Source organism: Chiloscyllium plagiosum, unplaced genomic scaffold (genome assembly GCF_037043375.1).
Source record: "Chiloscyllium plagiosum isolate Xiang-an unplaced genomic scaffold, Cpla_swu_hap1 HiC_scaffold_3, whole genome shotgun sequence".
Lineage (NCBI taxonomy): Eukaryota > Metazoa > Chordata > Chondrichthyes > Orectolobiformes > Hemiscylliidae > Chiloscyllium > Chiloscyllium plagiosum.
The window spans coordinates 31206248-31232607 of NW_028270141.1; the positions used below are offsets into that span (position 1 = coordinate 31206248).

General features: G+C 41.8%; 1 pseudogene; it reads right to left on the minus strand.

Moving 5' to 3' along the window:
- Positions 1-11331: 11331 nt before the first annotated feature.
- On the minus strand, positions 11332-25039 carry LOC148150544 (general transcription factor II-I repeat domain-containing protein 2A-like; annotated as a pseudogene).
- Between the last annotated feature and the right edge of the window lie 1321 nt (positions 25040-26360).

The following is a 26360-nucleotide window of genomic DNA, read 5'->3' on the forward strand; positions in this document are numbered from 1 at the left end:
TGAGCGGGCCGCGAGGATCGCCGGGAAAAGAACGTCCTGCCAACGGCTAGAAACCGTGCAGTTGGAAGGGGGCGGGGCCTACGTCATGGGACGGGGCTTGCGGCGACATGGGCGGGACCTAGGCAGGTCGCGTCGGGGCGAGACCTGCTTGGGGCGGCTAAGGGGGCGTGGCTACATCGGGTTGCGCGAGCTTTTTCGGGGCGGGGCTTTGCGAGTGGACGATCCGCTGAAGTCAACTTTTTTTTGCATAGGCATCCTGCAAGATACAACTTCTTCGGTGCTCTTCATAGGGAGTCTTTTCACAACAACTAAGGGTCCCAATGTTATCAGTCTGCATCCTGCTCGCAGACCCAGTGCCCCCTTCAGTGAATTGAAATAATGTAAAGTGTCAGAGCTCAGTGTGGAACTTCCAATGAACAAGATTTTCCCTTTATGAGGTGGGAAAGGTACTAATAGAAAAATGATCATTTGTTTTTGGTTGTTTTGTTATTTGTATGCCTCCAGTTTGTCTCACTTTACTTTTAATTTTTTGTCTGTGAATTTTCTCGCTCAGTCAGGAGTGCAGAATCACAAAATCGTCTGCAGCCAAATAGATTTTTTTTTATCGCACCAAGGGATTATGAAGCCGAGTGAAGGCTGAGAAAATGGGGCTCATTAGTTTGTCTACTACGCGTGAGCTTCGAGCAACAGTTTTAAAGGGACCATGGCCAGTCGATAATCAAAAGGAAAAATAAGGGAAAGCAGAGAGGAGAAAAAAAAAGCAAAACAGTCAAATAAATATTTATTCTACAGTACTTCCAATGAAATAACATGGAATCACGGATAGCTGGAATGTCATTGCGCATTCATTTTACTAAACAGCTACATGACCAAAATATGCAACTCCTTCACAGATTAAGTAATAATTCTGTGTAGTCCCTCCTTGTTGGTGGCAAGCGACGTTTTCTTTGTTAGATAATTAACATCTTGCATCTTTCTAAAAGTGATCAGAAAGAACATAGGAATTGGAGTCTGTTAATCCTTATCACACAACCAACAACCCAAGTAAGCTATTTCAACGCATTGAGTCTGTTCTGGCATTCAATGAAATCATGGCTGATCTAATAATCTTGAACTCAATTTTCCTGCCTTTTCCTCATAAACCTTGATTCTCTGACTTACTACAAGTTCATCTGCCTCAGCCTTGAATAGCTTCAATAACCCAGCCTCAACAGCCATCTGCAGTAACAAATTCACAACCCTCAGAAGTTCCTCCTTTTCTATGACTTACATGTGCAATCCTTATTCTGAGATCCTCCAAAAAGGGGAAACAATATTTCTGCGTCCACCCTGTTAAATCCTCTAAAAATCTTTTATATTTCAATAAGGTTAACTTTCATTATTCTGATTTCCAACAAACACTCATGAGACAGTCCTTCCATACCTGGTATTAGCCTAGTGAACCGCCTTTGGATTGCTTCCAATGGCAGTATGATGCTTATTAGAATAGGGGCCCCAAACTGTACACAGTATTTCAGCTGGCTGGATGTTGGCAGGTGGGACTAGACTGAGTTGGGATATCTGGTTGGTGTAAACGCGTTGGACCGAAGGGTTTGTTTCTATGCTGTATATCTCTATGGCTTCTGGACTCCATTTCTTTTGAAACAAAGGACAACCTTCCAATTGCCTTCACTATTACCTGTTGCACTTGGATACTAGTTTTTTGTGTGATTCATGGACAAGAACTCAAATCTCTTTGTTCTGCATTTCTCCATTTACATAATAGTTAGCTCCTCTATTCTTCCTGTCAACATACATATCACATTTCTCCACACTATACTCCACCAACCAAACTTTTGCTCACACACTTAACCTGTCTACATCCCTCTACAGACCTTGTGCAATCTTCAACATTTGCCTTCTGTGGTAGGGGAATGAGGGTACTTGGTTGCTAGGGCTCATCTCAGGTGTGGGACAGAGGTCCTCCATTGAAGCAGTGATCGGAGAAATGGGCGCGGGGGGGCTCCTGGCTAGACAGAAGTGCGTGTGGGGTGTTGCCTTGAGGGTCGGGGTCATGGAATGAAATGTTTCAGGTGATTGGATCGCTGCATTGCTAAAGATTGCTGCAGTGTAAGCAGGGCAGAACTAGCAGACCACAATGTTCAGGAACAAAGTGTAAGGATGAATGAGTGACCATATCAGCGAATGAGCACCACATGTTTGAATTTCATTCGTAGATATCAAATGCACAGCGATTTGATGTAATTAAAATTCCTTGTTAATTGAATTATATCGTTGTAGTAATTAATTTTGTAATTAAGCTTGAAGTAATTACTTGCCCAGTCAATTGATTTTTAGACTTTATGTAACTATTTGTGAATTGACTGATTGACTTGATATAATCAATTGCATGGTACCAGTTTGTAGACGTAAATAATCTTGGTGTAAAAAGTACAAAAATAGTGCTGCCCAGGTAGTCTGCAGAGTGAGCTCGATCGTCCTGTATGACGATCTTGAGTTTCTCTCCTTACTATATTCGACGCTGCTTGAATAGACCACTGTTCCGGCTGCCCTGTGAGTACTCTTGCCTCGGACCGAGGTCACTCCTACAGTTGGGCGCTGCGAGCACAGTACTCCGCCTGGGACCACCGAAATGCGACTGCGAAGCGAGTGAGTCCGTTTAATTTTATCACCTAGGTTAGAGCAGGCGCATTTCAGTTGATCCTGTAAGCAATGATATCCATTGGTAAACTTAAAAATCGGAGTGAGGGGGTGCCGGGAGCGCAGAGGAACAGCATAATCCCAACACATACATAGTGCCCCGCGGGATTATGTATGTAACACCGACGGACTGGCGCAACAAAATAAAAAGCCTAGGCATAACTAATGCCAACAGACTGGTGTGGATTTAAGTGTGCTTATTAGATAATGGGCAAAAACTGGACACGGGTACAGTGGCAAGAAAACAAAACTGCTTAAAGGATAGGACAATAAGTAATTGTCTTCCGGACGAGGAGGATTGGGGCCCAGCGGCTCAATCTTACAAACCTTGTATGTAGCAAGTAAAAAGTTGATTCGTAACATTGCTAAGGCTGGGTGATATCGGCATTAGTCGGCAGCTGAGCAAAAAGGAACAAGAGAAACCGCAGAAAGAGCCCGTTATAATACCAGCGCTTTATAAACAAAGTGTTCATTGTAAACAGGAGAGGCAAGTAATGTCTGCTAGGAAATGAGAAAATAGCAAGGAACCAGCCAACGTGACTTTTTTTTCCCCACTCCACCTCCCTATACCCCACCTAGCGCCCTTCCACTCTGTAATAGTAAAGCCAGGTAGGAACATATCCCTGGAACACACGAATAAAAGGCAGACGGACAGTAATAACGACTACTGAGACATATATCACGGGCTCAGTTTCTAGGAACACCATGACAATGGCGATCAGTGACCCAGGGATCGAGGTACCTCACACTAGGTCCTACCTGTAAGAACGCAAACGGTTACAGCCCATGAAACAACCCCGAACAAGGGGAGGGGGGGAGAAAGAGAGAGAGAATGGCAGGGCCAGCAGATGTTAGATTAACCCCTAAAAGCCCAGAGGAATGCCTGCAATAAAGAGTTCTAGGAAAGGTTACAAGCACTTGAGGAGCCGCACGATTTAACTTCACATGACCTATATATACGAATGAAAACTAAAGTACCAGCATCGGTTTGGATTAACATGCGTAACAGAGCAGACAGGGATTGGATAACAGCCCAACAAGGCACCAATCAGATTAAGCTCAATGATTTTAAACAAGATGTGGAGGACGCATTGGGTGATGCCTGGGTCGATTGGACCCGTGTCTCTCTGAGAAAAGGCGAGCTTTTTGATGATTATACAGAGAGGAGATTTAAAGCGTACTGTGAATATGGGGGGAAATGAGAGCCTCCAACCGAGCCGATACTGTGATCCTGCAGACATTGAAAAACTGTTGTTAGAGGCAGGGAAACTAAAAGGGATCACTGGCAGTGATCCCGGGCAACAGAGAAATTTGGCTTAGCTAACTATTCCAAAGGACCCTCCTCCGGCACAGCTAAAATAGAGAACGATATGGGGGTGGAAAGAAAGCGAGGGGCAGACAGACGCCCCGGTTGAAAAGGGTGTTGTAAATGTACGTAGATGGTGCGAGGAAGCACTTGGAAGGCGAGCCACATGCCGCTTGGGTAGTAGTGGACAACCAAGCATGGTTAGGGACGGGAGCAAAGATAGACGGTCATAAGTCAGTGCAGGTAGCGGAATCAGTAGCGTGAACAAAAGCACTTGGGAAAGGAAAAATGTAAGAAAATCAACAGTCGATACGCTTTTGATGTAGTTCATGTCATATGACAGCATGGATCAGGAGAAGATATGTTACATCTTCTGGTATTCCCATCTAACATCAGGAACAAATCTGGTCCCCTTATAGCAGCTGCAAAACTCCTGAAGAGGCAGCAGTCATAAAAATTAGAACAATGTAAAATAACTAGTGGGAAGGAAATGCTGCAGCAGTCAAAGAACGGTTAACCGAACCACAAACAACCCTTATGTGGGTGGCTAAGCAACTTACTAAGGAAACTTATACCGATTATGATATTTCCCACATACAAGTCACAACTACTCAAGAAGAAAAGGCCGAGTGAGTAAAGGAGGGAGCCAGAGAAGACCCCTACTGTGTTTGGAGAAAAGAATTTCCCCTCCATGATAGAATTATAGCTCCCACCGGTATATGCAATAATCTATGCAATAATATGCAAAGTATACCATAGTACCGTCCACCTAGAGAAAGACTGGATGCTATTCCTTATGGAAAACCATTGGTGGTGGCCCGGAATGGGGCAGGACATAGTGAAGCACTGTCAGATTTTGTAATTTTTGAAGGTAATACCAGGAAATGGACAAGATCAAGATGGGTCACCACCAAAGACCAAAAGGTCCTTGGGAAAAGATTCAGATGGATTTTATAGGTCCACTACCTCAGTTAGGGAAAGCAATATTGCCTTGTCATGATTGATCACTTCACAAGATGGGTTGAGGCATTCCTGACCAAGGATTGTACAGCCACTATGGTTGCAAAAAAAAATGTAGCCACAGAAATCATTCCGAGATGAGGAGTTCTCCTACAATTAGACTCAAACTAAGGAGCCCATTTCATAGGGAATGCTTGAAAGAGGCATGCAAATTACTAGGGATTGCTTAGAGATTTCATATTCCCTATCATCCCCAGAATTAAGGACTAGTGGAATGGACCAATCGCATCCTGAAGCAAGCCTCTGACAAAGCCTGCAGAGCAAGGGGGAAAAAAGTGTTATCAGCAATACTCATGTACATGCATGCAACCCTGAATATTAATTCACGACAGTTTCGTAGAATTGTGCCATAGAGTGTAGACCTCTATCTATCAGGATACTCCAGAAGCTGGGGATAATTACTGTAAAAATATTGATCCAGTTGAACATATCTCTCCAAACCCAATTTCCAAAATCAACAAAGAGTCTCTTTGTGTCTTTTGCACAACATTTGTTCCAACAGAAGCCTGCTATATGGCTCCAGTAATAACATGGAGACAAGTGTGACCTATTGATGGCTGCTGGGGCAGGATTTGCAGCAGGAGTCACGACAGATAGTTCAGTTGACCTGGCCTCCCTGAAACAGTAGTTAGTAGATCTAAAAGGAGAAATAAAGAAGTTAATGCAAGCAGGGTTAGACCACCAACACAAAACAACCAGTATTGGTGCCGAAGATACTAGGATATATGTTAAAAACATCTCTTTGCCAGAAGACACTAAGTAGGCCACCAAGACTATCCACCTGAGAATCAATAATAATACAAAACCCTCCGGAAAATGTCTGTGTGTTACGATTGCCTACTGCATTCAGACCACCAAACTCAAATGACATGCTTTTGAATCACGGATTCCCGCTTGGATCCAAGATCAAGACCTCTCGCAATGGATTGCATAAATATACTCGAGAGTTGACACAAACCTTTGTTGTTACATTTGATGATGTGCCAAATGTACTTGGGATACTCTTGAAGGTGTTTATCTCTGTTCCATCTCCATGATCTTGAATAATTTAAAGGAACTGAACACTGGACAAGCTGGGCAGTGGAACAATGCAGCCAGTTGAAAGCTGTCAACAAGGAAAAATGCTTGGACTGGGACATGATTTGGAGACGCCCGTGTTGGACTGGGGTGTACAAAGTTAAAAATCACACAATACCAGGTTATAGTCCAACAGGTTTATTTGGGAGTACTAGCTTTTGGAGCACTGCTCCCTCATCAGGTGGTTGTGGAGTCCACAATGAAGGAGCAGTGCTCCGAAAGTTAGTGCTTCCAAATAAACCTGTCGGACTGTAACCTGATGTTGTGTGATATTTTATTTTTTAACTTTGGACTAGGACACGTTTTGGATGTACCCAACTGATGCAATTTTCAAAAGGACCCACTGTGGACTTCACCACTGTGATTATTGAGACATCCAAACAGACCAAATCCAACGAACATGTTATGTGCTCATAAATCAACAATTATACAGTGCTACCCCAGCAGCACATTATACCAAAAGACATCTGAATGCTCACTTGGAGGTCATTATCTGGTTATAACTAATCTGCAGGAACAACTCCCTGTTGAAGGGGAGACTGCTGACCCCCAGACCAAAATATCAAGGTAAAGGAATATCTTGCAATACCTTCCACACTGGAAACTGAACTGACACAATTGCTGCAAAACCTTCTCTCATCCTTACCATCCCTCCCCCATCCACCATAACTGGCAACAATTATTAACTGAAACTGAGGATGTGGAACACCAGGGGGTACAAGACTGGCTTTGATCTTCTTAATCTGGATTCAATGTTGAGGGAGTTCGACACAGAATCAAATGGTCTGAGCAATTTTGGAATTGGGGACTAAATCTACCCTTGGGTCAGAGTTACTTTTCATATCCTTGTCGTGTTGCAAGTACTTGTGCTGATCATTCTCATCTGCTACATGCAGAGAAAGTTGACTCGAACTGCACACAGGGAAAAACTTATCCCCTTGATTGACAAGGCAGTGATGAAGATACATGTATTCAGACCTCAACTCCAACAACTAGAAAATCTCTTAACTGGCCTCATGGCGATATGGGGTGGCCGTGAGCCAGAAAGGGGTACTAGTAGAGAAATGAGGGTACTCTGGTTGCTGGGTACAGTCGTCGTCTGTTGAAGCAGTGACAGGGAGACAGTGGAGTCTGTTATTGTCCAGGCTAGACAGCCTCAAAACATTTCAAGAAAGTAACCCAGACCCCAACTTTGCTAGTTGTTTAAAGCAGGTGTAAAGTGGATATTTCAGGAAATATACAGCTGGTCAAACCACTTAATTTTAAACAAAACAAAATTTATTCACAAGATTACCAAATGAAACACAGAACAGAATAACAAATAATGTAACCTATCCACAAATTCAATAGATTATCCCAACTTAATGATCTACCCTTTTTGACATTTAAAAGATTCAAAAACTCTGCTTCTATCACCTTTTTCAGGAAGAGAATTCAAAAGACCTATGACCTTTTTGTGAGAAAGATTTGTCTTCAATAATACAACTCATTAATAGATAACCGTAGGTTTGGGATTTTCTCACAAGAGGAAACACTGTTTCAACATCCACCTGTTCAGGAAAGTTACCTTTTTGTTCTTCTAAATCTTTCCTAATAAGATAATCCCCCTATCCCTGATTCCAGGTATAGTCAAGTAAACCTTGTTAGAACTGTTTCCAACACAGTTACATTGTTCCTGAAATGAAGAGGTCAATACAGTACGTAGCAGTCCATTATTTAAAAATGGAAAGAGAGGGGGGGAAAAAAAAGGATTACAGACCAAGTTGGCCTGATATTAGTATTGAGGAGAGTACTGGAGTCTATTACAAAAGACATGATAAAAGAAAATTCAGAAAGCATTACCAGGATTAGACAAATCATGCTTAATAAATCTACTGGAGTTTTTAATGAGGATGCTGGAGTTTAGATGAGGAAGAACCAATGGATGTAGTGTATTTGGATTTTCAGAATGCTTTTTTAAAATACATTTATTGAAAACCTTTACAAAATTAGAAAATTAGAGAAACATGAAAATTTAGCAGCAGAACATCAAAAACTACACTACTATACAAAAGACCTCAAAACTACACTTATTACAAATCGATAAATAAGTAATGCCGCTCAGCGCAAAAGACCATTGCTCTCAACTTTCGAGAGCATTAATTATTAAACTCACATTTTTTTGAAATTCTTCCTTACATGGCCTTAGGTTTATCAGACCAAACCATCACGGTTAGGCAAAAGCCCTAATCAAAATGGCAGACAGGTCTGTTTCCAAGTAATTCAAAACGGTCTGCCATGACTTATAAAAGTTGTCCATTTCAGATTAGAGAATTTATCTAAAAGGAGACCATGCTCTTGACTGTTACAGATCTGGTATGGAAAAGAGGGTGCTTCAGGCTAAGAGCACTCTTTCAGTGAGTATTGCATCATTTGTTGGGGGGAAGGTTCCTTGGTGACATCGATCATCTGGGAGAGAGTGAGTTAGGAGTTGAGATCCCTCTGGAAATATGGAAGGAGAATGTGAGGAAGATTTCAATATGTTGTGCTGTGCAGTTGAAGACAAAATCTTAAAATCAGAATTTAAGAGTAAGATGGGTCTATGAGAAGCACAGTCCTCTGGAGCCTTCCCTTTCTTGAGGATAAGAGAGATATTAGCCTGCCTCAAGGATGGCGGGAAGCAATCATGACTATATGAATATGAAACATGTCTAGCATCAGCTCTGACAGTATGTTTACCAATTCTTTACAAAACTCACTGGGAAGACCATCACGACTGGGCACCTTTCCACTTCAAGTTGCCTCACCACCTCCTGTATCTCTTGCGCTATTAATGGAGCACTAAGGAAAGACATCTGCTCAGCAGTCACCACAGGAAGATCCAAGTTCTTAAAAAAAAAAGACTCCATTTTACCCGATCTGTCCTCGCAACATTCAGACTGATACAGTTCAGAATAGAACCTAGGAAATGCCACATTGATCTTTTTAGCATTACAAGTAAGAGTCCCATTCCCTTCCCTAATAGAAGCAATAGATTGGGAGGCATTCTTCTTCCTAACCAGATAGGCCGGGTAAATATTTGGCATATCACCGTGCTCAAACAACCTTTGCTTGTCAAAGTTCCTTCCTGGTTGTATGTATAAGTATGGAGTTTAAGGTAGATCAAAGGGTGGTGATCCGCTGCAGCTTACCCACTGATGGCCTATAATAATATGTCATCTCAGCTGCTTTCAATCGTGCCTGGAGCAGACACTGCTGCTCTCCCTTCCGTTGCTTTTGGCTGGCTGAGTATGAAATAATTATCCTTCTAGCATAGGCCTTCGCAGTCTCCCAAAGGATGGACAGATTACTAGCTATACCCGGGTTGGTGGCCAAATAATGCCTCTAATTCCCCAGAAAAGTACTCAACAAAATTGCTGCCCTTAAGGATGAAGGGATCCATTTGCCAGTACCATGAGTTCATTGCATTACACTAAATCTCAAATACTAAATATAATGCTGCGTGATCAGAGATGGCAATATTTGCAATTGAACAAGATACCACCAAATCTAGAAGAGCTGTGGGAGTTAGGAAAAAATTAATCCTTGTATGGCACAATGAGGACTGGAAAAGAATGTAATGTCCCTGCCCATAGGATGGAGACGTCTCCAAACATCTACCAACCCCAGTTCCACACATAGATCACCCAACTCTTTAGATTGTGGAGAAAGCTTTGGGGGACCTTTGGGCATTCTATCCAGCACAGGATCCATAAGCCAATTAAAGTCCCCCTTATAATAATATGCCACAACGCAAAGGCCATGAGCTTACTGCATCTATCAGAAATTTAACTGGTTGGGCCAGAGGACAATACACATTCATAATACCATATTCCTTGCCATGTATTAGGGCGTCAAGGATAACAAACCGACCATATTCATCTTTAACATAATCCATTAAATTAAATGGAAGAATCTTCCAGATGAGTATGACCATTCTTCCTCCCCACCCCCCCCACCGCTCTTAGTGTTAAAGGACGAGTAAAATACCCGATCAAACCTGTCCTGCTATAACTTCAAGTGTTCCTTGCCATTAAGGTGAGTCTTCAGCAACAGGGCAACATCCACCCTCTTCATTTTGAGCCTTGACAGCACTTATTTCCTTTTAACTGGTGAATGGATCTCTCTAATATTCCAGATGCACCATTTAAGAACACTGCTAGCTGTGATCCTTTACAACCACCTTTGACCTGCCAAGAGAAAGAATTTGACTTACAGTACACTGAGCATGTGCAAAAGAAGACTTGTGGGTTCTAATTATGAAAAACTTCAAAAAAAAACTAAATTGACTACAAACCACAAAAAGCTCATAATGGGGGAGCTCTACCCACTGCCCATAGAGGGTGCTACCTCCCACACAAATCTCCATTCCCCCACACCCCAAGCAACAGAAGGAAACAGACAATGGTGAGCACTGTGACCACCTCCAATTTATATATCAACACCAACACCAATCCTAATTGGAGGAAAGAAAATACCAACAGCAGCTTCTTTAAGAAAAGGGTAACATTATAAGAAACATAGCAAGCAGAAAAAAAAACAAGCATTATTGTCCATGTCTATAAATCCATCCGAATTATTTTGAAGTATCCAAGAAATTTTTCACTTGCTCTGAGGAGTCAAATGATCACACTGTCTCCTCATGAATAACACAAAGCACTGCTGGGTATCTCATCGAATATTAAATACCAAGGACCCTTAATTTTCTCTTAACATCATCAAATGGTTTCCTTCTACTGATTATCGCTGCAGAAAGGTTCTGGAAAAACATTATCTTAGTTCTCTAAGTCAGGGCCTGTGGATCTTTCCCCATTCTTCTAGAACATTCCAGGACTCTCTTCTTGTCCCCGTAGTTTGAAATCATACCAGGACCAGATGGGGGCACCGATCCAGACTAGATCTGCGCACCGCAACCCAGTGAGCTCTGTCAACCTTCACCTGGTCCACCTCTGCATCCCAGCCAAGAAGCTGGGACAGCCAGTCTTCAAACAGGCTTGCGAGCTGCTCACCTGTCACTCCCTCCAGCAGCTCAACAACCCAGATACTTTTCCTCTCCTCGCTTTTTCCAGATCATCGACCTGTTCGGTCAAGGCCCGGGTCTGTTTGTCGAGAGCCTGGATCTGCCCTGCTAAGGACTCTACTTCGGTCTCTGACGCTGCAGTCCACCATTGACCCTTTCAACCTGCTTCCCGAGCCCTTCCAACTCTTTCTCATGCTTTTGTAGCATGACCGAAATCGGCTCCAGCCGAGTACGATTGTCTTCCATCAACTCCTTGATCATCCCTTGGATCACTGAGTTCTTCAGCAATGTCCTGCTGCACTGGTGCCTCTTTCTTGGCTGCCGAAGGAGCTGCAGCTGTATCTGCAGTCACAGTTGCAGGCCGGCCCAAAGCCTTTGGCGAGTGTCCCGTGTGTTGAAGCTTGGCTGTATGCTTTCCTTTTGTAATCCTCGCTTGCTCAAAATGGATTTGCAGTCGAACCTCGACTGTCCAAACGTCAACCATCCGAATGCCAGACCATTCCAAGGCCCTGCAAAAATGGTACCAGGCAATCCAGCATTCACTTACCAGTTAAACGGCATTGTAGCATGCATTGCTGGATAACTGAGAGCCGTTTGTATCCGGCATTATGGCATGCATGGCCAGATAATCGAGAAATGCTTGAACAACCAGCACTCGTAGATTACCGCTCGTTTCCAGCCACCTGAATGATCAATCAGCCAAACAAATATTCCCCGCCTGTCTTCTTCGGACACTCGAGGCTCCACTGCAAATGGAATTAAACTGTTTAACAACTGTTTAACATCAATTTTTAAAAAAAAATCACTACTGCTGGGCTGGGGTGCAGAGCTCAGCAAGGCAGATAGCTCAGATCACCACCATCTTGAATCCCCCGAATGCTTTTGTTAAGAAGCTTTTGGACAAAATTAAAGCAAATGGAATAGGGATTAACATATTGGCATGGATTGAGAATTAGTTGACAAACAGAAAATAAATAGAATGGTTTTAAAGTAGGAGCACAGTGACTACTGGGGTGCTGCAAAGAACAAAGCTTGGGGCCCCAGCTATTCTCAATATAGGATTCTGAGGGACAAGATATACATGCATTTGGAAAAGTAAAAACAAGGACTGCAGATGCTGGAAACCAGATTCTAGATTATAGTGGTGCTGGAAAAGCACAGCAGTTCCGAGCGGTGGCTGATGGAGTTTAATTTCGCTGAAAGCGAGGGGTAGCATTTTAGTGAGGCAAACCAGGTCAGGACTTCTACAGTTAATGGTAGGGCCCTCGGGAGTGTTGCTGAACAAAGAGACCTAGGAGTGCAGGTACATAGTTCCTTAAGTGGAGACACAGGGTGGTGAAGAAGGCATTTGGCATGCTTGCCTTCACTGGTCAGGACATTGAATATAGGAATTGGGAGGTCATGTTGCAGCTGTACAGGATATTGGTGAGGCCCTTTTGGAATACTGCATAAAATTCTTGTTGCCCTTCTATAGGAAGGATGTTCTTAAAACGTGAAAGGGTGTAGAAAAGATTTACAAGGGCGTTGCTGGGATTGGAGGCTTTGAGTTATAGGGAGAGGCTGACTAGGCTGGGGCTTTTTTCCTCAAATGCTGGAGGATGACCTTTATAGAAGTTTACAAAATCATGAGGGGCATGGATAGGGTGAATAGCTAAGGTCAATTTCCTGGGGTAGGGGAGTCCAAAGCTATAGGGCATAGGTTTAAGATGAGAGGGGAAAGATCATAAAAAGGACCTGAGGGGCAATGTTTTCATGTAGAGGGTGGTGCTTGTATGCAATGAGCTACCAAAGGAAGTGGTGGAAGAAGAACATGTAGATGGGTTCATGAATAGGAAGGATTTAGAGAATTATGAGCCAAATGCTGGCAAACAGGGTGAGTTCAGATTGGGATGTTTGGTCAGCGTTGTCGAGTTGGACCAAAGCGTGTATTTCCATGTTGTATGACTCCTATGTAAATATAATGCAAATGCCTTGAATGAGGGGAGTGAATGCAACATTTCAAAGCCTGTTGATATCACAAAACTGGCAAGATTGAGAGTTTTAGGAGGATACAAGCATGCTTCAAGGTCAATCAGACAAATTGAATGAGTGGGCAAACATGTGGCAAATACAGTCCTACTCAGCTAAAATTTATGTTACACACGGTGTGTGGAAAAACAGAAAGGAAGAATAAAGGTTGTTCTGCTATAACGTGCGTTTCGTTAACGGGAATTCACTAACGCAGTTGAAGAAACTGGGGTCACTTTTTCTCAAGGGTGAACTTTAAAACGTGTGTTGGCTGTAACATGATTACATCTCCAATACTTTATAGAAGAATTGTGCTTTAGAAGCTGCACTTAATGTGGGGCTGCATAAGAACACAGCCATAGTGTTATAGAAGAACTACCTGTATTATTTAGATGGTGATATACCGAGAAATGCGGATGTACAAAGGGATCGGGCTATCCTTGCACACTTGTTAGTGAAAGTAGACAGGGAGATGCAGCAAGCCATTAGAAAGGCAAATGGTATATCAGCCTTCTTTGTAACAGAATTCGAAGTAGGGATGTTTTACTGCAGTTCCTTTGAGCCTCAGTCAGATTATCCCTGGCCTAATGCATACAGTTTTGCTCTCCCTACTTAAAGGATATGCTTGCTGTAGAGAGATTGCAGTTGATTTTCACTAGGTTGATACTGGGGATGGCAGGTCTGTCCTATGAGGAGAAATTGGTTCAACTTTGCCTGAATTCACGAGAGTTTAGAAGGATGAGAAGGTATCTGATTGAAACACTTCAAATTCTAACATGGCTGAACACATCTTTGGCCAGATCTTTGCACACAATAAACTGATCTATTTCCCTTTGTTGTTTTTTTGGGGTCCAATTCACAACTTTCATTCTACCTATCATTATGATTCATCTTGGTATCCTCCAGTGGTCCCTACCATCACAGACACCAGTCTTCAGGCAATTTGATTCACTCCATCTGATATCAAGAAATGGTTGGATGCACTGGATACAGCAAAGGCTATGGATCCTGGCAACATTCCGGCCAAAAACTTGAGGACTTGTGTTCCAGAACTTGCCAAATCCTATCCAAGCTGTTGCAATACAGCTACAATACTGGCAACCACCTGACAATGTGGAAAAATGTCCAGGTACATCCTATACACACAATGCAGGACAAATGGCTAATTATTTTCCCATCAGTTTGCTCTCACAGTAAAGTGATGGAAGGTACCATTTAAGCTATGAAGCAGCACTTTCTTTTTACCTATAACCTGCTCATTGACAACAAATTTGTGTTCTGCAGGGCTGCTCAGCTTCTGACTTCATTCCAACCTCAGTTCAAACATGTACAAAAGTACTGAATTCCAGAGGTGAGGTTAGAGTAACCGTCCTTGATATCAAAGCCACATTCAATTGGGCATCAAGGGGGCAAACTCTCTGCTGGTTGGAGTCATACCTGGCACACAGATGTTTGTTTAGAGGTCAGTTATCTCAGCTGTAAGACATCTTTGCAGGCGTCCCTCAGGGAAGTGTTCTCAGTCCAACCATCCTCAGCTGCTTCAGTAATAACCTCCGACCCCCTCCCCCCCCCACATCATAAGGTTAGAAGTGGGAATGTTTGCTGATAATTGCACAATGATCAGTACCATTTGCAACTCCTCAGTTGCAGATACCGAAGCAGACATGTTCAAATGCAACAAGATGTGGACAATATCCAGGCTTGGGCTGACAACCGACAAGTACCATACACCTACACATATGCCAGACAATGAACCTCTCCAATAAGAGGTAATATAACTACTACCCCTTGACATTTAATAGTGTTACCATCATTAATTCCCCCACTATCCATATCCTTGGGGTTATTATTGACCAGAAACTCAACTGGATTCACATAAACACCAGCTACAAGAGCAGGTCAGAAGCTAGGAATGCTGTGGTAACTCTCCTCCTAATTCCCCAAAGCCTCCCCACCATACACCAGTCAGGAGTGTGATGGAATGCTCCACAACTGCGTGGGTGGATCGAACTCCAACAACACTTAAGTTTGATACTATCCAAGACAAAGCAGCCTGCTTTATTGGCACCATTTTTACAAGCATGCACTCCCTTTATCACTGATGCTCAGTAGCAACAGTGTGTACTATATTTTAAGATGCATTTCAGAAATTCACCAAACATCCTTAGTTAGCACTTTTTTTTTGAGCTCCCGATCACTTCCATCTAGAAGACAAGAGCAACAGATACATGAGAACACCACCAACTGTAAGTTCTCTTTCAAGCCACTCACCATCCTGACTTGGAAAATTACTGTTGTTCTGTCACTCTGCCCCAGTCAAATTCCTGGAATTCCCTCTCAAATGGCATGTGGGTCTATCTATGGCATGCAGACTTCATTGGTTCAAGAAGGCATCTCACCAGCACTTTCTCAAAGGCTCCTAGAGATGGGCAATAATTGCTGATCAGACAGCAACACCTACATTCCACGAGTGAAAATATAACTGTCATCAGCAAATGTAGTAACTGTACTATCAGTTCTTTCATCCAATTGTAAAAAGCTGATACCCCAGTACTGATCCCTGTGACACACCATTTGTTACATTTGCCAATGAAAAAATGATCCATTTATGCCAACTCTGTTGCCTTTTAACTAACCAATTTTTTATCCATCCCAATGATGCCCTCTACGCTGAGAGTTTTTTTATTTTCCACAATAACCTTTGATGTGGGGCACCTTGCAAAATGGTTTTTGGAAATCTTACTACTGGACCTTTATTACCTTGATCTTTTATAAATGCTCAGCAATAATGTTTTTAATAATAGCTTCTAAATTTTCCCTTTGACAGATGTTATGCCTACTGGCCTGTGGTCTCCTGCTTTCTATCTCCCGTTTTGAAGAAAGAAGTTTTGGTCACTATTTTCCAATACAATGGAAGCTTCATTGCTTTTAATTTCCCAAGTGCCTTAGTTTCAATGTGTGACTCTCTCATCAGTCACTTCTTTTCAGATCCTCAGATGAATTCCATCAGAACCCAGGGACTTGTAAACCAGCATTTGCAACAATATGCACAGTACCACTCACTAGCGATGGTAATTTTATTGATTTCCTCTCTCTCTTCCAGTTCCTGATTTACAGCTACTTTGGGCATGTTAGTCTTACATTGCATTGGTCTCCATAAAGAAGATATCAGTTCAATTCATCTGCAACCTTGTTATATTTTTGATTAATTTCCGGGACTCAATTTCTATCAGACGTATACGCTCTCTTTGTTGAATTCTTTTTTGCTTTTAAACTGTCCCCAGCAAATTTTACCATCTGTTTTTCTATTCCTAGTTAGCTTTCTTCTTCCTTATTTGTTAACTTTTTAGTTATGATAAGCTGCTTTTTATTGTACTATCCAATCTTCTAACCTGTTAACAAGCTTTGTGGGATTGTATGTTTATTTTAAAAATTTGACACTATCTTTTTTATAGATATTTTTATAAGAAATGTAACATTTTTTACAAGTTTACAAAAATAAACAAAACTCTCAAGTACATACATTGATATACAATTAAATATACAATAGCCAAAATTTAACAAAAGAAAAAATACCGAGAAAGAAAAAAAACAAAACTCAACTAACTACTAATCTAACCTACAACTAACCAGAGTGTATGTTTAAGTCTCTTATTATTCAAATAAGAGAGAAAAAAACAAAAAAAAACAACTGATAACATAGAAATTGGGTAGTGAGATACATACTCGGAATGTGTTAACATCAAATGTAACAAAACCCGTATTCGTGCGGGATTCCTCTCCCAAGGGGCCCCGGACCAGCCAAGTTCGTAATCTCAATTAAATAAAAGCCCTTGTTAGGATAGCTGAAATATCTGTACTTACGTAATTCAAGAAGGGCTGCCATATTTTATAAAATAATTCAGTCTTTCGGTGCACCATATTTGTAAGGAAGTCAAGGGGAATACATTCCATAATTAATCTGTGCCAATTTGAAAGTCCAGGGGGGCCCTCAGCCACCCAGTTTACCAAAATATTTTTCCTTGCACAGAAAGAGAGAATAGAAAATATTCTCTTCCCGTACATGTCCAGGGAGGGAAAGTTCGAAAAGCCCAAAAGGAGAGATACAGGGTCCACTTTAATTTCCGTTCCTAGAATTTCTGTCAGGGAACTTGCTACTTTAGTCCAATATCTACGGATCTTATGACAGGTCCATAGGCAATGTACAAGAGTGCCCAACTCTATTTTACATTTAGGACACATTGGAGATGCTCCTGCCTTAAATTTTGCCAATCTATCCAGTGCTATATGGGCCCTATGAAGTATCTTCAGCTGGATAACCGGAGTTCTGTTACAGATGGTAATTCTTCTGGCGTTTTCCCAAATGTCATTCCATGTTTCTATAGAGATTTCTAGTCCTAAATCCTGATCCCATGTTTTAAGCAGATTGTCCATATCTCCCGATACTTCATCATGTAGTAAATGATAAATAGTACTGACGGAAGATACCCCCACTGGTCGTAGTACTCTACATTCTCTATCGGATTTATAAAGACTATCTAATAACGTAGTCTTCTTCTATATATAGTCTCGAATTTGGAAGTATCGAAAGAGGTCTCCATTAGGTAATCCGAATTTCTGACGCAGCTGTTCAAAAGACATCATGATCACATCTTTTAATAGGTCCCCTAGACATGAGATACCCCTGGATCTCCAGAGTTTAAAAGTGCATCTGTAAACTCTGGTTGGAATCCTCATGCTCCCACTATCGGGGCATAGGGGGATGTTTTATGTGAGTTGCCCACATTTTGCCGCATTATATTCCAAGTTTTAATTGTGTTTAGTATTATAGTGTTTTTTCAGTGATCCGTAATGATTTTCCTCTTGTCTGAAAATAAAAGGTTAATAAGTGGGTATTTTACTTGAGAAGCCTCGATATCCAGCCAGATTGGGTCTTGTCTGATCCACAATCAATCAGCTATGTAACTTAATAGGGAACTTAACTGATATTTCCTAAAATCTGGGAAGTCCAATCCTCCCCTTGCCTGTGGAAGCTGTAGCTTCTTCAGCTTAATGAGGGGCCATCTATGATTCCAGATAAAGGAACCCAAACAGCCATACAATTTACGTAGTGCCAGCCTTGGCAGCATCACCGGAAGCATTCTCATAGGGTATAGGAGACGGGGCAGGACATTCATTTTAATTAGTGCTATTCTACCCAGCCAGGAAATTGGAAGGTCTCCCCATCGCTGGAGGTCCTGCCTTATCCTTTCCAGTAAATGCACCAAATTAGCCTTGTACAACTGACCAAATACTGGGGTAATAAAAATGCCTAAATATAAGAAGCCCTCCCGGGACCAACAAAAGGGAAAAAGGGATCCGTCCATTAAGTGGGTATCATAGCAAGGCCACCCATTGGCATAGCCTCCGATTTTGAAAAATTAATTTTATAGCCTGAGAATGCGCTAAATGTATTAATAACTTGGATTAAGCGAGGTACGGACATCAAAGGATTACTGAGGAATAGAAGAACATCATCTGCATAAAGGGTGATTTTATGTTTACCTGTACCAATCCTCGGGGCCATTATATTAGAATCAGCTCATATAGCTTCTGCTAGTAGTTTAATTATTAGCGTAAATAACAAGGGTGAGAGAGGACATCCCTGACGGCAGCCCCTATCCACACTGAAACTATCCGAACCTAATCCATTGGTAACCACAACTGCTTTGGGATCACTATACAATGTTGAGACCCATTTGGTAAACACCTTTCCAACGCCAAACCTTTCCAATGTGTAAAACAAATATGACCATTCAACCCTATCGAATGCCTTTTCCGCGTCTAATGAAACTACTACTCCTGGTATCTTTCCCTGATGGCAGGCTTGAATCATATTCAAAACCCTTCTAATATTATTGGATGATCTACGGCCCTATCTAGAACATCCCTGTTTGATCCTCCTTTATGATATGTGGCAGTACCCTTTCTAGTCTCAATGTTAACGTTTTAGAAAGGATTTTAAAATCTACATTTAGCAAGGATATTGGTCTGTATGACATACAATCTTCTGGATCCTTTCCTTTTTTAAGGATAAGAGAGATATTTGCCTCTTTTAGCGAAGGTGGGAGACAGCCCTGACTATATGCATAGTTATACATGTCCGTAAGTGGACCAGCCAATATTTCTGTAAATTCTTTATAGAATTCAGCTTGAAAACCATCTGGGCCAGGTTCCTTACCGCTCTGAAGTTGCCTGATTGCGTCAAGTATTTCTTGGACTGTTAGGGGAGCATTTAAGACCGATACCTGTTCCGGAGTTAGGCCCGGAAAGGTCAAATTTTTAAAAAATGATTGCATCCTCCTAGTCCTGTCTTCACAATCCTGCGATTTATATAAATCAGAATAAAATTTTCTAAAGATTGCATTAATCCTTTTATGATCATGAGTCAAAATACCCGTACTTTCCTTGATAGACGTAATAGTTTGAGGTGCCTTTTTTTTTCTTTGCAAGAAATGCTAAGTATCTACCCAGTTTGTCGCCAAATTCATATAACCTTTGTTTTGCAAATAATATTTCCCTCTTAGCCGTTTGGGTAAGCATAGTGTTTAGAGCTGTCCTAAGGGCTGTAATCCTTTGCAATTTAATAATAGAAGGTCTATCAGCGTATGCTGTTTCAGCTGCTTTTAAGCGAGCTTCGAGCAGACGCTGTTGTTCTCCCTTTAATTTTTTCTGGGTCGCTGAGTAGGAGATGATCAAACCTCGCGTGTAAGCTTTGATGGTCTCCCACATCATTGATGGGTTGCCAGCCGTACCTAAATTAATTTCTAAAAAAGTTTTAAATTCTTGAGAGAAGTACTTTACAAATTCACTACCTTTCATTAGGAAGGGGTCCATACGCCAATGCCGAGGGGATGTCCCGTTGTTCCTCGCCTTGGTTTCTATATATACAGCAGCGTGGTCGGAAATTGCTATACTACCTATTTTACAGGATGATATGGAATTTTAAAAAATCGAGGGGGCAAAAAACATATATATTCTGGTATGACATTTATGTGGATTGGAGTAAAAAGAAAAATCTCTGCCCTGTGGATGAAGACATCTCCATACATCTACTAATCCTAATTCTTTATTCAAATCCACCAATTGTCTAGATCTGGGAGATACTCCTGCAGTACTCTTGGGAATCCTATCTATTTCAGGATCCATAATACAATTATAGGGGGAGACTTTAATTGTATGACGGGCACCAAAAGCCATCAATTTTGAAAAGGCTTCCGTCATAAATTTAAAGGGTGTGCTGGGGGCAGTACAAATTTAAAATCCCATATTCTTCTCCATTTATAAGGGCTTTAATCAAAATATATTCGTCTTTTATCTGATTTAGGATTTTGAAAGGGAAATTCTTCCGAACAAGAATAACAACTCCCCTACTTTTTGAGCTAAAAGAATAAAAAAAAGGCCTGATCAAATCCACCCTGTCGTAATTTCAAGTGTTCTTTATCCAACAGATGTGTCTCCTGTAGGAGAGCTATATCAACTCTTTTTCTTAAGATTTGATAATATTTTCTTCCTTTTGACAGGCGAATTACTCCCCTTGACATTCCAGGTGCACCACTTAACCGGCTGATCAACAATAATCGGCCGGGCAAATCCAAGACCCCTTGGGAGGGTGAACCCTATCTAGAACATCCCAAGCGTAGAGCATATAAAATTCACAAAAATAAAGGCTCTCTAATAAACTCACAACAGTATAATAAAAAACTATTTCTAAATAATAAAAAAAAACTTATTTAAATGGAGCTTTTCCCCCTTGTTCCCAGGGGGTGTCACTTCCTTTCCAAAGGTCCATCGTATCCTCTCCCAACCAATGCCCCACCCTTGACCCAGGCGCTCCTCAATAGGATGAGGAGAATTCAGATATAATACAAAGCTAGAGTTAACAGTGAGCACCCCACCCCCCCACCCACACCAACACCTGGATATATTTGGTAATGTTACTACCATGTATAAACATATATAACTATAAAATTACAACCTCAACAAATAATAATTAAATATAATAATACAAATAACAAGGGAATACAATCCCGCTCCTAGAGACAGAGGTAAAATAGAATAAGGTAACCACCTCCCCCCACCAACATTAACTAAACCCCCCGGCTTTATATATATATATACACACACCCACATACATACAAAGAATAATTAAAAATAAACAACCCCAAGGGGGGGGGAGAAAATCGTTAAATAGAGAACAAATAAATAAATCCCTCTCCCCACCCCCAAGATAATATTAAACAGTAAGGTAAGAAAAAGGGGGGGGAATATAAACCGGAGTGGGGGAAAGGCAAACCAACATCCATTATCTCTTACAATTTATCTAAGGGAGTCCCAAAATTCCTTAGCCTTTTCTGGCGATCCGAAGTTATACACTGATCCTTCTTGGTTAAAGTGTAGCGTCGCTGGGTAGCGTAAGGAATACTGAATATTTAAGTCCCTTAAATGCTTCTTCGCCTCATCGAATGCCTTCCTCTTTCAGACCAGAGCCGGGGAAAAGTCCTGGAATAACATGATCTTGGATCCTTTATAGATCATAGCTTGGGAATCTTTTCCAAGATTTCTAGAAGCTTCTAGGAGTATCTGCCTCTCCCTATAGCTCTACAGCCGGAACAGGAGCGGGCGGGGACGCTGGTTCGAGCCGGACCCGCGTATTGCGACCCGGTAGGCCCATTCTACCCTTACCTGGCCTGATCGAGCTTCCAGATTTAAAAGCTGTGGCAGCCACTGCTCGAGGAAAGCTGTAAGCTGGCCTTCCTCTTCCCATTCGGGAAGGCCCAGCAAACGAATATTTTTTCGACGACCTCGATTATCGATTATCGAGGTCGTCAGTGTGGTTCTCTAAGGTCCGGACTTGCTGTTCGAGAGTCCGGACCTGATCCACGGCCGATTGCGCTGTAGTTTCGGAGGTCGCAGCCTTTAGCTCCGCCCCTCCGACTCGGCACTCGATTTCCTTAATGTCTCGGTCGTGCTTTTGCAGCGCTGCTGAGAGTGAGTCCCATCGACTTCGGGATTCTTCGATAAAAGCGTCGATCTTCGCATCCAGTTTAGAGATCATTTCCACGAGGCTTGCCACTGTAGTTAAGTCCCCCGGGGCAGCTGCGGACACCTCTACTGCAGCTGGAGAGGATGGGCGAGGGGTTCCTACTTGTTGAGAGCTGCGGACTCCCTTCCCTTTGGTCATTTTTACTAAAGATTAGATTGTTTAAATTTAATACTAAGCAACTAATTAAATTAAACAGCTATTTTAAGTGATTTGGTGAGTGTGGTGGGGGTGGGTGACCCACTTTACCCAAGTCTTGGGAGGAGCACTGTAGACAGAGACTTGCTGGGTCACCGCCATCTTGGATCCCCCTCAACACTATCTTTTAACCTTCTTCATTAACCATGGATGGTGGGTCCACCCTTGGATATTTATCTTTTTTGTTGAAATGTATTAATTTTATATATTGTGATATCCTCTTAAATGTTTGCCATTGCTCCTCTATGTTACAGCCTAATTTTTCGGTTCACTTTAGCTAGCTCTGCTTTCATGTCCTCCTAATTACCCTAATTTAAGTTGGAAATAATCTTTTACCCATTCTTCTCTTCCTCAATCTAAACATTAAACTGCAATCATAGGTGGCAGCAGCCATAATATGGGCAACGTTTTTGTAAGATCATTAATGTGATGCAAGGACCCTGAGCTGTGGAATACATTCGCTACACTTCCATGCCCCTGTATGTTGCTTTTCTTTTTAAACATGATTTGGAGGTGCCAGTGTTGGACTGGGATGGACAAAGTTAAAAATCACACAATGCCAGGTTAAAGACCAGCAGGTTTATTTGGAAGCACTAACTAGATAGTGACGTAGGAGCAATACTCTGAAAGCTAGTACATCTAGACAAACAGGTTATTTGGAACAGGGGTGGGCAATTAATTCTTCCAAGAGGCCACGTGAAAAACCGGAGTTGTGATGGAGGGCCGAGCGAACAATAAGTTGAACATAATTCTGCTCAGTATTACTTTTCTCCCATTGTAAAAAGTACTAAATTATATAGTTTTGCACTGAAAAGTATAATCAAAAGAATAAGGATATTCTGTTATAATAAAGATTATGAAATTGTGGAGTAGGTCAAATATAGAAAAAATAAACAGTAAAAACAATTTCAGTATTTTTAACATGTTAATCTCACAAACCAATAATGAAAAGTTGTTTCATTATTGTTCAGTATTACAAACAACTCTATACAAAAAACAATAAGTGCTTTTGCTGTTTTTCAGTTCATTTTACTTGTTTAGTGAGAAAAATCCAGTCTGTTTTGGGCTTGAACAAGTGCACTGAAATCTGGTTGAATGTCTGAGGTGGATATGCGAAGGACAGCTGAGAGGTGATCATCAGTGATAGAGGATCGGTATTTGGATTTGTTGAACTTCATCACTGAGAATGTCTGTTCGCATATATAGATAGATAGATCCAAAGAGGACTAGAATCTTCTGAGCATGCCTCCTCATGTGTGGAAAGTTCTCCTCTTTGAGGGAAGAGTAAAAATCAAGCAGTGAGACTGACCTAAAGTAGTCGGCCAGAAGTTTGTTAGACTGCAGGTCAATGAGTTCAAGCTGAACATCACTAGGTGCATTCTCCACATTGCATGTAAATGGGGAAAGAATCATGTGCATTTCATTCTCAACCATTTTAAAGTCTTGAAATCGCCTTGAAAATTCACCATGCAGTGCTTCTAACATAGATGAGTACCTGTGGAGGTGATCAGCTGAAGGTGCAGCTTCCTTCAGTGTTGGCAAGTGGGTGAGAATGTTGTCCTCCATTTGGCTTGAGAGAAGCTGCAACTTTCTCAGAAAAGCCTTCACCAAGTTGTACATTTCATGCACAAAAAGGCCCTTGCTCTGCAGTTTCACATTTAGTTCATAAGTGCAGTCACATCAACAGCAAAACCAAGGTCTGCAATCCAGTCTGCATCTGAAAGCTGTGGAATGCTATTCCCTTTCTCCACACAGAAATCTTGAATCTCTTCTCTCAGGCCCCAGACACTTTTTTTCAGCATTTTGCCCAGGCTAAGCCACCTGACAGCTGTGTGGTAGCCTATGTCACGATGTTCAGTCTCAGTTTTCTCCAAAAGTGCAACAAACTGCCTGTGATTCAAAGCTCTTGCCCTGATGAAGTTAACTATTTTAGTAACAACATCAACCACATGGTTAATTTTTAACACTGACTTACACAACACTTCTCGATGTATAATACAATACAAAAGTACCAATTTCTGTTCAGGGTCAATTTCTGTCACTGTATCCTGCATTCTCTTTAAGAGTCCAACATTTTTTTCCTGTTAGATTTGGACAACTATCTGTTATCACACCCGCCATTTTGTCCCATTTTAGTCCTAACGTGTCCAAACGTGCATTTAACTCCATGAACAAATCAGTTGATGTTCCTTTCATTGACTGCATGGCTACCAGCTCCTCCATTTCAAAAAAAGTCTGTAGTTATCCCACATACGAAGATGAGTAGCTGGGCTGTGTCACGTACGTCGTAGCTCTCATCCAAAGCCAAGGCAAAATGGTCAAAGTTGACTGCTCTGTGCTGTAGCTGAAGCTCCAGATTTCTCGCAATGTCCCCAATCCTTCTCGTTACAGTATGGCAGGAGAGGAGCACATTCTCAAATGCCTCCTTTTTCTCCAGGTGTGTTAGTTCTGCAGAGTCCAACAAGCACTCCTTAATAAACTCTCCATCAGAAAACAGTTTACTGTTTCTGGCGATTTTGTGGGATATGACATAACTTGTCTTGGCGTGAGCTGACATTTTGAGGGCTAGCCAGCAAGCATCAATTTTAGCTCTTTGCACATACACGTGCATACGCGTCCATACGTAAATTTAAAAAAATCCTTTTTAAAACAAAAGCAACACAGTTGTATTGCGCGCATGGTGAAAATACTTTTTCATTTATATCCTAATCTAAGATTGACCTCATGCGGGCCAGACAGGAACGACTAAAGGGCTGGATATGGCCCGCGGGCCGTAAATTGCCCAGGTCTGGTCTAGAACCTGGTGTTGTGTGATTTTTTTTTTTAACTTTCTTTTTAAAGACACATTGAATCCCAACTTTTTGACCAAATTTTAGTAAATTTATAATTTAAAGCCTCACATCAAACATGGAAAATTAACTAGTCATCCTTGTGCCTTTTCCTCTGCTCATACTCTGTGAGATACTACCCCAGTGGCTGCAGCATGACTGGTAAAAGACTGATCTTTAGATTAGATTCCCTACAATGTGGAAAGACCCTTCAGGCCAGCAAGTCCACACCAACCCTCCGAAGAGCAACCCACCCAGACCCATTCCCTTACATTTACCCTGACTAATGCACCTCACACTACGGCCACTTCACCTAACCTGCACATCTTCGGACTGTGGGAGGAAACCGGAGCACCCGGAGGAAACCCATGCAGACACGGGGAGAATGTGCAAACTCCACACAGATAGTTGCTCGATGAAGGAATTGAACCCAGGTCCTTGGGTGCTGTGAGGCAGCAGTGCTAATCACTGAGACACCATGCCGCCCCATAGTTAAGAAGCGTACAAATGGCCACGAAGAGTGACCTTGAGTAGCTCTGGGCCAATATCAGACCGGTTTGCAGCAGCCCAGGATGGTCTCCTGACAGTGATTAGAAAGAGCACCGGTGCAGTAGCAGAGGTGAGAATATGCATAATGTCAACATGAACTAGGAGAGGAGATCTGCAGTCCCTCAAGCTAGTCCCTCTCCAACATTGGTGCCTCAGTAATTCTCATAATCCACCTGAGGATACTTACTGGAGTGACACCCTTGAATCTGTATTGAACAGTGAAATCTTACTCCTCTCCCAGTTTTTGGAATCATCCATTTCAACTTCCAACATGTGTCTCCTTTTGAGACCCATGTCAGGTAAGGTACATGGGGAATTGCTGAATCCCCTTTGGAACTCACCAATGGAAATGTTCCTGCACCTAGCAGAAATGTCAAACATCTTCTTATTGAACATCACTCTTCCTATAAATGGTGGGTTTGGTGGTGGTGAGATTGGAGTAACCAGCTAATTTCTTTGTCTTCCTGCTATGAGAAATTGATCCATTGTAAAAATGGATAAGGGATTAGGATTCAGGGATTACAATGAGGATGTGAAAACATTGTCAAAGACTAT